This window comes from Nematolebias whitei, chromosome 14 (genome assembly GCF_014905685.2).
Source record: "Nematolebias whitei isolate Nwh7 chromosome 14, NemWhi1, whole genome shotgun sequence".
Lineage (NCBI taxonomy): Eukaryota > Metazoa > Chordata > Actinopteri > Cyprinodontiformes > Rivulidae > Nematolebias > Nematolebias whitei.
The window spans coordinates 18,067,166-18,079,586 of record NC_056511.1 but is presented as its reverse complement, the minus strand read 5'-3'; the positions used below and the strand labels follow the sequence as shown (position 1 = coordinate 18,079,586).

At 41.6% G+C, this 12,421-nt stretch overlaps 1 pseudogene; it reads left to right on the top strand.

Annotated features, from left to right (window-relative positions):
* The first annotated feature begins 6,133 nt into the window (after positions 1–6,133).
* Positions 6,134–8,771, top strand: LOC119420874 (annotated as a pseudogene).
* The last annotated feature ends 3,650 nt before the right edge of the window (positions 8,772–12,421 follow it).

Genomic DNA, 12,421 nt, shown 5'->3' with positions numbered 1-12,421 from the left:
ACTTTTATTTTTCTTTGCCTTTTAAATGAACATGGACAATAAACTGATTAGAAAATCCCTAAATTGCTGTAGTTCTTTTGGGAATCATAAAAAGACTCATAAAATTTAATAACACAACCTTATATTAATTTTTTTTTTATCATTTACATTCAGAGATGAGCTCATGAGATCTCACTGTGGGACAATCTAAACATGTATAATGCTCCCAAGGAACTAATTTCATTTATTTGGCAACAATACCTTAATAGTAAATCCCCATGGATAATCTGTACTGTGCCAATTTGGCTTTAGAGACTCGGCAGTCAGCTCTAATAGCCACTTGAGGTTTGTTCTTATATTGTTTTAGGGCACAGCACATTGAGCCAGGTGGCTTCTGTCAGAATTAATTGTACATGTGTCAATAATTTAGGATTCACTTTCTTGGAAGTTTGAGTTTCATCTGTAACTCTCTGAATTTTGGCCAAAGAAAATAATTTTTACATCAGTTTTCAATCATTTTTAAAACTTGAAATTTAAGATGTTTTTAACTCTAACTTGATCTTAACTGTGTAAATTATAAATAAACAAACCTTTATTTCTTTTGCTTTTTTTATTTTATGCACACTAGTATAAATTATTCAGAGTTAAAAGTTTCTTACTTCATAAGACAATGCAATGGTTATTGTTGTCTTGGAACTTGCCAAACAAACTGTTTTTCCCTCCTGACTGTCCTGTGCAGTCAGGGACAAGATGTTTACCTCACTTCTCGGGATGTGTCATCATTCTGCTTGAGCAGAGAGAAAACACAGCTCATTAACAGCCTCATTAGGTAGAACATTTCCATCTGTCAGCGAGGGACTAAACAACAGTCGACTAACTTCATTAGAATGAACGACAGTTTATATGTTTATTTTAAACTTTGTAACTAAATTATGATCCGACTAACTTTTAAAGTTAAAAAGCAAAATGACATAAAGAACTTTAAAAATTTGGGTATGATATATTCAAGGTTCAAGGTTCTTTATTGTCATTGGCATCACATGTAGTACATGAGGTGGAACAAAATTGTGCACTCAAAGTCCCAGTTAATTCAGTTTATTTTAATTCAAGTTTATTTGATTAAGGACAGCTAAATAAACAATGCTGCATGATAAAAACAGAGCAAACATTGTTTTGTATGAAGGTTTTCTAGCCACAGTCTAATTTGCAAACCCAGTCCTTGATTGGACATTTAAGTTCAATTTATATAGCGCCAAGTCAGAACAGAAGTCATCTAGAGCACTGAACAGAAACATACATATAAAAATAAATTAACACTATTTTTCTGAGGAGAAGACTGCTTTGAATTTAACACCATCGTAGAACTCTCATCTTGAGCAAGCATGAAGTCGACAGTGGAAAGGAAAAACTCCCTTGTGAGGAAGAAACCTCCAGCAGATCTAGGCTCAGGACAAGTGGCACCTGCTTCCCAAAAATAGCAAAGATACAAATACAAGTATATAAATATAAAATATAAAGTATAAAAACAAACAGTATATAAGGATATAAGATATATGCCAAACACTTGGAAAAAAAAAATACACTAAGCACCTAAAAAGTATAGTAAAAAAACAACTAATAATGTAAAATAATATGGTATATTCAACAGCAGCCCGAAGAAGGGAACATAATATTATAACAATATTATATAATAATAATAATAATAATAATAATAATAATGATGGGCAGCATGGTGGCGCAACTAGTAGAGCTGCTGCTTCTCAGTGAGCAGGTCCCTGGTTCAAATCCTGGTCCAGGAAACTTTCTGGGTGGAGTTTACATATTCTCTCCGTGCATGTGTGGGTTTTCTCCAGGTACTCCAGTTTCCTCCCACAGACTAAAAACATGCATGTTAGGCTGAATGGTAACTCTAAATTGTCCCTAGGTCTGAGTGAGAGAGTGAATGGTTGTCTCGTTTGTCTCTATGTGTCCCTGTGATGGACTTGCGACCCGTCCAGGGTGTACCCCGCCCCTTGCACAGTGATTGCTGGACATGGGCACCGGCGACCCCCGTGACCCAAAATGGAAGAACCCGGTAAAGATAACGGCTGGATGGATGGATGGGCCCTGTGATGGACTTACGACCCGTCCAGGGTGTACCCCGCCCCTCGCACAATAATTGCTGGACATGGGCACCGGCAACCCCCGTGACCCAAAATGGAAGAAGCAGGTAAAAGATCATGGATGGATAGATGGACAAAATATAAACTTTAATTAAATTTAAATAATAGATGTAATTCATTCATTCAGCCTTTATTTATACAGGCTAGTCTCACTGAGCCACGAGGATTCATTTACATGAGGGACCTGTTCCAGACAGAACATATAAAGTACAGACAACATAAGAGTAAACAATTACATTAATAAACTACAGTAAAAATGCAGTTAAAATAAGAGTACTAAAAACAAGAACATATTTGCTTAGATTTTTCTATTGACATTATCAAATGTTTAAAACTCCTTAAAGAAATTAAGGTGAACAACTTCAATTCCTGTTGCAAGGTGTTACAGGAGCTGAGTAGGAAAATGACTTTTTGCCAAGTTCAGTCTGCACTGAGGGAACACTGGGTAATGATGGCCTGAGAACGCATGTTGTAAATGCACTGACGGCGTGATGTGGGAGGAGATATATGAAGGTATCAGACCAAGGAGTGATTTATAGATTAAAATGAACCAGTGTGAGAGCCTATGTTTAGCTAATGATGACCATCTGACCAAGGAGTACAGAGTGCAGTGATGGGTACTGTAGTTACAACCAGTGATGTGTTCCCATCCATCCATTCGTCCATCTATCCATTATCTTTACCTGCTTCTTCCTTTTTGGGTCAAGGGGGTTACTGGTGCTCATGATAGACAGCATCTAACATCTGCAAGGAGCTGGCAGGGACATTCGTGTAAATAACGTCACCATAGTCAATGGCCAGTAGGAAGGTAGTGGTTACGAGGCATTTTCTGGCATTCAGAGTTAAGCAAGATCTATTTCTGAAAAAAAAAAAAAAAAAAAAAAAAAAAAAAAAACAGTTTTAATTTCAGTTTCTTGATCAAATTTTCGAAATGTAGTATGTAGTTTTTCCTCCCAGGCTCTGATCGAGGTGGCAGCTTCTGTTTCTCCTCCCCTGTTCTTTTCCTTCTTCCTGCTCTGATCTCTGTCTGTCTGAAGCGCCTGGGTCTCATTTCCCGAACATAAATTAAGAAGATTATGGATTTGGTATCGTGGGCGTTCAACTCTATTGATAAGATTTTTTCATCAAAGCGACAAGGTCCTGGGGAACCGGCATGTCCAGCTGAGAGTCACGCTGTGGGGTACGTCATGGATTCGTGGGGAGTGTGGCAATCGATGTGCATTACAGTCCTGTCTCAAGAGGATGTTGAAGACGTTTACATATTTGGACTTATGATAGCAGGGACTCTGCTTTTTGGCATTGGCGGGGCTCTGTTTTATCGACTTTTGAAAAAGACAGCGGGAGCAGTTTTGTCCATGGAAAAGCTTCTGAGTCAGTGTGAAGGTCTGGTCCTCACCGTGGGAACTTTAAATCGTCTGGCCTACGAGCTTAGCCGTAAGGTGGAGGCGATTGAGAATCGCAGGCCACCTGTGGCTTCTGGGACTCGTCAGCGTGGTGGGTTCGACATTGAAGAAGACTAATAGCATGGATCAGTGGAATGGAATCCCACAGTTAGGCTTTTTCGGAACCAGAACGCCCAGATGGACTCAAGGCTGAAGAAAAAAAATCTGTCTGCCTGAAGAAAAACAAAAATCAAGCTTATCTGAATCAGACTCCCAATGGCCTCGGAGACAGGCTGACTATCAAATTTCTCCTGGGACATGAGTATCCAAGGACAAAAGCTTCATCTATCCCCCCCCCTCCCCCCCACGAGAACTTTCTGTGCAAGCTAATCAGAACTGCTGGCTGAAAACAACATCCTCAGAAACTGTGGCTGATCTGAAAAAAAGCTCATGGACAAATCTCAACACCTCGATGTCAAATGCAAATGTAATCATGTTTTAATTGTGCTTGCTGGTAGAGTTTTTTGATGTCTCAAATCGTGTCCTGATAGACAAGATGTGAAAGATCTTTTTTTGTAATACCACTATCTACCCTCATGTTTCTCCCCCTTTTCCTATCTAAGATTATTATCTGATAAGGATAAAATGGCCGCGCTCTCCTGTAGTTGCAGCTTCGTGCACTCCACCCATCTTTCGGACGACTGTACGTACATATTCGTGTTGTACCTCGGTGCAATTCCAATAAAGTTTATTCTGATTCTGATTCTGAAAAGAAAGACGTGCAACCAAAATTCCCAAGTATTTGTAAGAATCTACAAACTCAATAGGAACACTATGGATGAGATAGGAGGAAGAGTTGCTGGCACCGACTTTCTGTAGGAAAACAACATCCCTATTTTTTTTGTTGTTATTGTTGTTTTTCAGTTTTGTGTTGTGTGTTTCCATGACTGATGAAGCCTTCCGCATTGAAGCTGAAACGTTTCAGCACAAAAACAAATAAACTGTCCAGATGACCTGACTGAAAAATGTTGGATTGTATACCTGGATTATTGAGCATGGACTTTGTTGTTGTTGCTGTTGTTGTTATTTGTTTTTTTTTGTTTTGTTTTTTGAACGTCCAGAGGACCTGACTTAACATTTTTAGATTTCTCCGCCTGGATTATTGAGCATGCATCAGGAAACATCCCTTTGGTTTTGTCAGCATTTAGCACCAGCTTGAGATGGAATAAGTCTGACAGAATGATGTCAAATGCAGACTGTAGAAGCTGGAAAACCTTGGCACCTGTGTTGGCTCGGCAATAAACAACAGTCGGCATAGAGATGCAAGGATATGTAAGGAATGTTTTGAGCTACATTATTTATACAAATTGTAAAAAAAATTGGGACCTAAAACTGAGCCTTGTGGCACACCATTGGTGACTGTTAGGTAGCTAGATGAAATAATAATTAATTTATATGTGATGCACTTTATTGTGTTTTGTTATGTGTGTGGTAACCCCTCACACTCGCACCCATATTGCTGGTCTGTGGAAAATTGTCTTGCATAAAACCAGTCCATAGTGTGTAAAAGTTTGGGGAACCCTGAAGTTCTGTTGGTAACAAGTTACATGAGGTATGTTCTGCTGTATTCAGTTTTTGGACAAGTGAAAAGCTCCAAATATTACTATATTTTTAAAGTATAAGGTGCATTCACACTAGCCATGTTTAGTCCACTTTAATCGAACTCTAGCTCGTTTTCCTTGAAAGTCCGTCTCGTTTAGGGAGGTGTGAACGCGCCATCGAACTCTGTCACGGAACAAAAAGGCGAACTCTGGCCCGGGCTAAAACCTAGGTCTCCGTCCGGTAGAAGCGAACTCCAGCGCGGTTCGAGTGCAGTGTGAATGCAAACAGACCGGACCCACTCCGCAGGACAAACAAACACGCATTTCTCTGACCTTATATGGAGCCGTCAGTTGCCTTGTGTGGAAAAACAATATTCTCCATGGTCTTCTGTCTCATCTTATGCTCATGCTAAGTCCATTTTTGAAAAATGACAAAATATAACTCCTAAAACTGCTAAAACTTGATGCCACTTCGTTTTTATTTTTATTTACAGAAGAAGAAGAAGACGTCTTCAGAGGTTTTGTGTAGTTTCTTTCAGTAGTTCTTGGTGCAGCGCCTCCACAGGCGAGCGGGGGAATAGGTTGGTTCAACAGGTTGACTCAACTGCACAGTGCAGTGTGAACGCAAACTCACCAGCTCAAATGTAAACAAAATGTCATGAATATTGGTCCCGAACCGAGTCTACCGGACTATCTAGTGTGAAAACGACCTAAGTGTATGTAATGAGTACAGTATATTGTATTCTACTGTCTTCTGTTGAAGTTTAGTGTTTCAAGTTACGCACAGCCCCCTTTGAGAGTGACTTGCCAGGAGTTGACTGATGTAACGCAAACACATGGAGTCACAAGAACACTATGGGCTATATTGGCCATAAGCTGCAGTACAGTTGGCTGCAGGGAACAAAAACTTGCTATAAGCCATGCCTTCATTATAGTTCTTCTTTACTGAACAGAGCTCACTGAAGAAAACAGAAAAAAATCAAGAGCTGATCAACACAAAAGTTCACCAATGGAATTTTTCAACACAGCTCTTGAGGAAAACATAACCTTTGTCCGCCCTGCATTTTTTTTTTTTACAAGTGGCTTTATAGGTATCTTGAAAAATAATTATTATTTTATATTTCTCTTCTTTGTTTATATCTTTTCAGTGGTGGGAAACATGTTTGTAATGACTGTAATAATTTTGGATCCCATGTGAAGAGGTCCCAAGTGTTGCAGTTTTCAGCCTGTCACTTACGGATACTTTAGGCTGCACTGTTTTGGTACCAAAGGTTATTGACATCTCTCTGTTTAAATATCATCTTATTTCTTACAATGACTGTTTGGCATTTATATGTTTTTTTGCTTCTTTCTACTTATGATGCAATGTCTTAATCTGGTGGCAATGTTCTACAATAGACTAATGGCTATCATGTATATAATAATAATAATTTAATTTTATTGCCGTCTATTGTTGTCGCTGTTGTCCATTGTTATCATCATTTTTTTTAAAATCAGGTCTCTCTTGTAAACGAGTCCTCGAGGCTCAATGGGATTTACTTGTCTGAATAAAGGTTGAATGAATGAATGCATCCACTGCACAGTGCACTATCATGTGAAGGTAACTCGAAAGTTCATGGTGGGTTTTGTTGGTCCTTTGTGGTTGATTGCTTTCTTTTCTGTAATACAGTTGGGTTTACCACAAGACTTTCTTTCTGTAAGTCTGTGATTATTAACAGTTATTTCTGTGACCACGGCCCTGTGTTTCGGCTTGGCTGCAACAATATTTCACCCAGTTGTGTGCTTGGTGCTCTTTTTCCAGTTATTCTTCTTTGGGTTCCCCTTGTACTTTGTATTTATCTTGGCATCTTACCAGTGGCAGCTGGCTAATAGAGGGTGCTAGGGTGCCACACCACCACTCTTCACTCACCACATTATCCATAAAAAAATTAAATAAAAATTAAATAATGAAATAAAAATTATTTCAAAATATATGTATGTTTTTTTAGTTGTGCAAGATAAATATTTTATAGTTAATGATGAGTAAAGTTGTTTTCTTCATCAACGTTGTCTGGTGACGTATTTCAGCTCTGGGGCGCAAAAATCGTTGCCCATAGACTCTCGTTAAAAGTTGTATTCTTCAGTAACAGTAACTCCTCTTCATCTCTATCAGTAAAGCCCCCAGTATACTCCCACGTATGTCCGTTCACGCATACGTACACGTGAATTGTACGCAGAGGGTTCAAACTTCAGACTCCAGCGTACACCCTGAGCAGCTGCAAAGCAGCTTCACAGACAAGGGGTGTTTACTTTCAGGACAAATTGAGGTCGCCGATTGGTCATTTGTTGACACGCCCACTGGATTGATTGACAGGTCGGAGAAAAGAAAAAAAAAAAACGAGCGCTGGCAGCCTCAGCCGCAGCGGTGTTCTGTGTTTATATGTTGTTAATAAAAACATCTAATTAAAAAAAACAAAAAAAAAAACAGGGAGCGCTAGCTCTGCAGACCACACATCAGACCAGCCCACCAGGAAATCTCCAGACCCTCCCGCAGCCATGTTGGACCTGCGTTTGATTCGCTCATAACAAATTCCTTCATTTCTCACCATTTCAGTCATAGCATCAACGGAGGAGGAACTTGCCTCTTGGCAAAAAAACAAAAGAAAAAGACAGATCAGGGATGAAGAAGGGGAATTTAATACATTGGTGTCGCATATAAAACAGTCCGTCGCTGGGCAGTTTATTGTGCGACACCACGTATGCGGTCATAAAAATTGAGCTTTGCATGGACATGCCCTGGGGGGTACGCTCGTATCTCCGCGTATGTACGTGCATACCTCTGCGTATGGACATACGCGGGAGTATACTGGGGGCTTAACTCCTCTTCAATACAAAAAACAATAAGACCATTCTGGGCACACCTCTCCTGTGACCTGATTGAATGCACGGTACTGATTGTGCTTCCGGAACAGATCATGCACTGACATGCAGTGACACTCACAACCAGGCTATGTGTGAGAGAGGCTAGACTAGCTGCTGCAGGTAGGCTTTAAGCCAATTGAGCTACTTTTATCTAATGCCTATTGTGCCATTTCTGACTGATATGCTTCTCAGCTTTTAGATGTTTCTGTTTGTGAGAAAACCTTCAATTCTGGCTGTTTGGATTTGCCATTGAGGGTACCAGCAGCACTTGAAGGCAGACAAAAAATATAGTCTGGCAGCCAAAACTGTTTTTAGCTGAATTTGGCCTCCCCGCAGGCCTTGGACAAGCCAACTTATCTCAAATTGCTCCTGGAGGATACGTAACTAGAAGTTTGCAAAAGACAGTGGTCCTCTGCTACGCAACACGGACCCAAAGATAGACTTGTGCAGAACGGGACCAAAAATACTTTATAAGACCTGTTAAGATCCTGAACAAGAGAACTCTGCACAGCAGAGCTGTCAGCGTGGGGTACGACAAGCTCGGAAGTCAGACGCCTCAGTGGAGGACTCTTTACAAACCTCCAACAAAAAACGGATTGGCGATCTTCAATGGAGGATCCTTCACGGCGCAATTGCAACAAACTCTTTATTTTTGGTGGTCATCAATCCTGAAGTTTTCAACAAGTGTCCTTTTTGCAGTTTGTCTGAGAGTGTTTTTCGTGTTTTTACAGATTGTGTATGGCTGATGGCTCTGTTTAATCTAATGACGAGGATCTTTAGCCTTTTTACCATACCATATCATACCATTTTATTTATATAGCACTTAAAACAGGGACAAGGCCAACCAAAGTGCTGTACAGACAGAACAACAGGTAACACACAAAGCAAAATACAAAATGAAGTAAATCAGAATATAGACATAAAAACGATGCAGATAATGACGACAAACCAGTGTGGAGCGTACAGGTTCAAAACACAGATCCTCTGGTGTTGAATGCTACTGAATAGTAGTGAGTTTTTAAATGGGACTTGAAAACCGAGAGGGAGGGGCCTGTCTGACAAGCAGAGGTAACTCGTTCCAGAGTCTTGGTCTTGCTACAGAGAAGGCCCTGTCACCTCTGCGCTTAAGACGAGTTCCTGGAACTGTGAGGAGCAACTGGTCCGCTGACCTCAGGGAATGTGGTGGGACATACAGTTGTAGCAGATCAGAGAGATAAGGCGGAGCGAAACTGTTCAGTGATTTGTAGACATACATGAGTATTTTGAACTGGATTCGAAAGTGAACCGGTAACCAGTGCAGGGAGGCCAAAACTGGTGTGATGTGCTCTCTTTTGCCTGTACAGGTTAAAAATCGGGCTGCTGCATTCTGGACAAGTTGTAGTCGTGCTACGGAGGTTTGACTGATACCAAACAGGAGCGAATTGCAGTAATCAAGCCTAGATGTAATGAATGCATGTATTACTGTCTCTAGGTTATTTTTGGACAATATGGGCTTCAGTTTAGACAGCCGCCTCAGTTGAAAGAAACTAATGATTGTTAAGTTTCAGGGAAGGGTCCATTATCACTCCCAGACTGTGGCAGAAAGTGACTCTTTGTTTTTCTGACAGGGTTAGAGCGGAGAGGTCGATACAGTGGTTTGTGATCGTGTCATTGGGAGGGAACAACATGACTTCAGACTTCTTTTTATTGAAACTTAAGAAGTTTAAAGCCATCCAGTCCCTGATGTCAGCCAGGCAGTCGAGCAGAGGTTGAATAGAGCATGTGCCATTGTGTCTTAGGGGGATAGTAAATTTGACAGTCATCGGCGTAGAAGTGGAAGGGCATGTTGTGTTTCCGGAAAATAGCACCAAGCGGCAGCAGGTATAAAGAGAATAGGAGGGGACCCAAGATGGACCCCGGCGGAACCCCCCATTTAAACTCTGCTGCTGCAGAACTAAAATGCTTGATGGAGACACAAAAGGATCTGTCAGCGAGGTAAGATATGAACCAATTGAGGGCTGACCCTGTGATACCCATGCACTGCTTTAACATAGCAATGAGGATCTCATGGTCAATGGTGTCAAAGGCGGCTGTGAGGTCCAATAGGACAAGCAGCACAGAATCACCGGTATCAGTGGTTAAGAAAATGCCATTAAAGACCTTCAGCAGGGCAGTTTCAGTGCTAAGGAGAGGTTTAAAGCCAGATTGGAATAGCTCTAAGATGGCGTGACCCTCCAGGAAGCACTTCAACTGGGACTCGACTATTTTCTCCAGTAGTTTAGAAACAAATGGGAGTCTGGAGACAGGCCGGAAGTTGGACACGACTGAGGGGTCAAGGTTTGTTTTTTTCAGGAGGGGCTGGACAGCAGCATGTTTAAAGGTTTTGGCACCCCGCCAGTGGATAAACTACTGTTTACTATGGCAAGAATGGATGGACCTAAAGTGGGAAAAGCCTCTTTTAGTAGTCGAGGGGGGACCACATCAAAGGGGGAGCCAGGGGGTTTCAAGCTGCACATGACCTGCTCTAGAGAAGATTGAGTGATGGGTTCAAAATGGTCAAATAGAGCTAAAGATTGAAGTGGGCTGGATGGGTCATGAGTTGGAGGGGAAATGAGAGCCCGGGTGTTTGCAATTTTTTCCAAAAAGAAATGTAAGAAGTTGTCGCACAGCTCAGTCGAGGCTTCCAGAGGTGATGGTTCAGTGAGGTGGAGAACAGAGTTTAGGGTGGAGAAGAGGACACGTGGGTTGTGAGAGTTTGAGGTAATTATATCAGAAAAGTATTTGGATTTAGCAGCTTTCACTGCTTTCTGATAACAGCGCCAACTCTCTTTAAGTATTTGAAAAGAGACCTGTAGCCTGTCTTTCCTCCACTTTCGCTCCGCCCTCCTACATTGCTGCCTAACAGCCTTGGTGACGTCACTCAGCCACGGTTCTGCTCTGAGTTTTGATTTTTTTGGTTTTAACAGGCGCAACATGATCCAGAGTCTTTAAGCAGACATAGTTGAACTGGGATGTCAGCTCCTCAGTGGTGGTGAGAAACACTGGGGGCTGAATTATCATTTCAGAGAGTTATAAACATCAGTGAAACGTGTGGCAGTGAAGTGGTTAATGCGACATGCAGGAATGCACGGCTTAGGAGTTAGATGGGGGAGGGTGAACTCAAACTGGACTGGTATGTGGTCTGAAAAAACTTTATCACCAATAACAAGATTACTAACAGTCACATCACGTGTTAAAACAAGGTCCAGTGTATGTCCGCGCTCTTGGGTGGGACCGTTTACATGCTGAGTTAAGCCCCCAGTATACTGCCGCGTACATCTATATGCAGAGGTACACACGTACGTATGCAGAGGTACGTGCGTACCCCCCCAGGGCATGTCCGTGCAAAGCTCACATTTTTACGAAAGCATACGCGTACGCGGTGTCGCACAATAAACTGCCCAGCGACGGACTGCTTTGTATGCAACACTAATGTATTAAATTCCCCTTCTTCATCCCTGATCTGGCCTTTTCTTTTGTTTTTTTGCCAAGAGGCAGTGATCTCTTCCTCCTCCGTTGATGCCATGACTGAAATGGTGAGAAATGGAGGAATTTGTTATGAGCGAATTAAACTCAGGTCCAGTGTGGCTGCGGGAGGGTCTGGAGATTTCCTGGTGGGCTGGTCTGATGTGTGGGCTGTAGAGCCAGCGCACTCTGTTATTTATTTTTTTTAGATATTTTTATTAACAACATATAAACACAGAACACCGCTGCGGCGGAGGCTGCCAGCGCTCGCTTTTTTTCCCTTTTTTCCGACCTGTCAATCAATCCAGTAGGCATGTCAGCAAATGACCAATTGGCAACCTCAATTTGTCCCCAAGGTAAACGCCCCTTGTCTGTGAAGCTGCTCTGCAGCTGCTCGGGGTGTATGCTGGAGTATCATGTCTGAGCCCTCTGCGTACCGTACACGCATACGTACGCGTGAATGGACATACGCGGCAGTATACTGGAGCCTTTAGATTAACCGAGTCCAATAAATCTAAAAAGTCCTTAACCAAGTGACGTGGCTTATAAGAACCACATTGGCGTTCAATACAGCTGAAGCAGTTCCTTAGTTCAAAGAGATTTATTCGACAGATTTACAAGTACTCAGAAATCCAAAGATACAATTACAATGTATGCATACACGGGCATTTCAAAGACAGACCTGTCTGATGGCAATCCTCCAGCAAAATGCAATGACCTCGGTCCTGACTCTTTCCCTTATTTAACAAAGACTGCTCCTGATTGGTTTAAACACTCCGTTGTCATGGTTACGGGGCTCCTCGGCCTTGGAGGTCACATACCAAAAGATAAGGTTTTATGGTTTTATGGTCCTTTGTTAACTTTCTCTTGAGCTGAGCATACTTGTTAAACGATTAAATGCTTGTTAAATGAT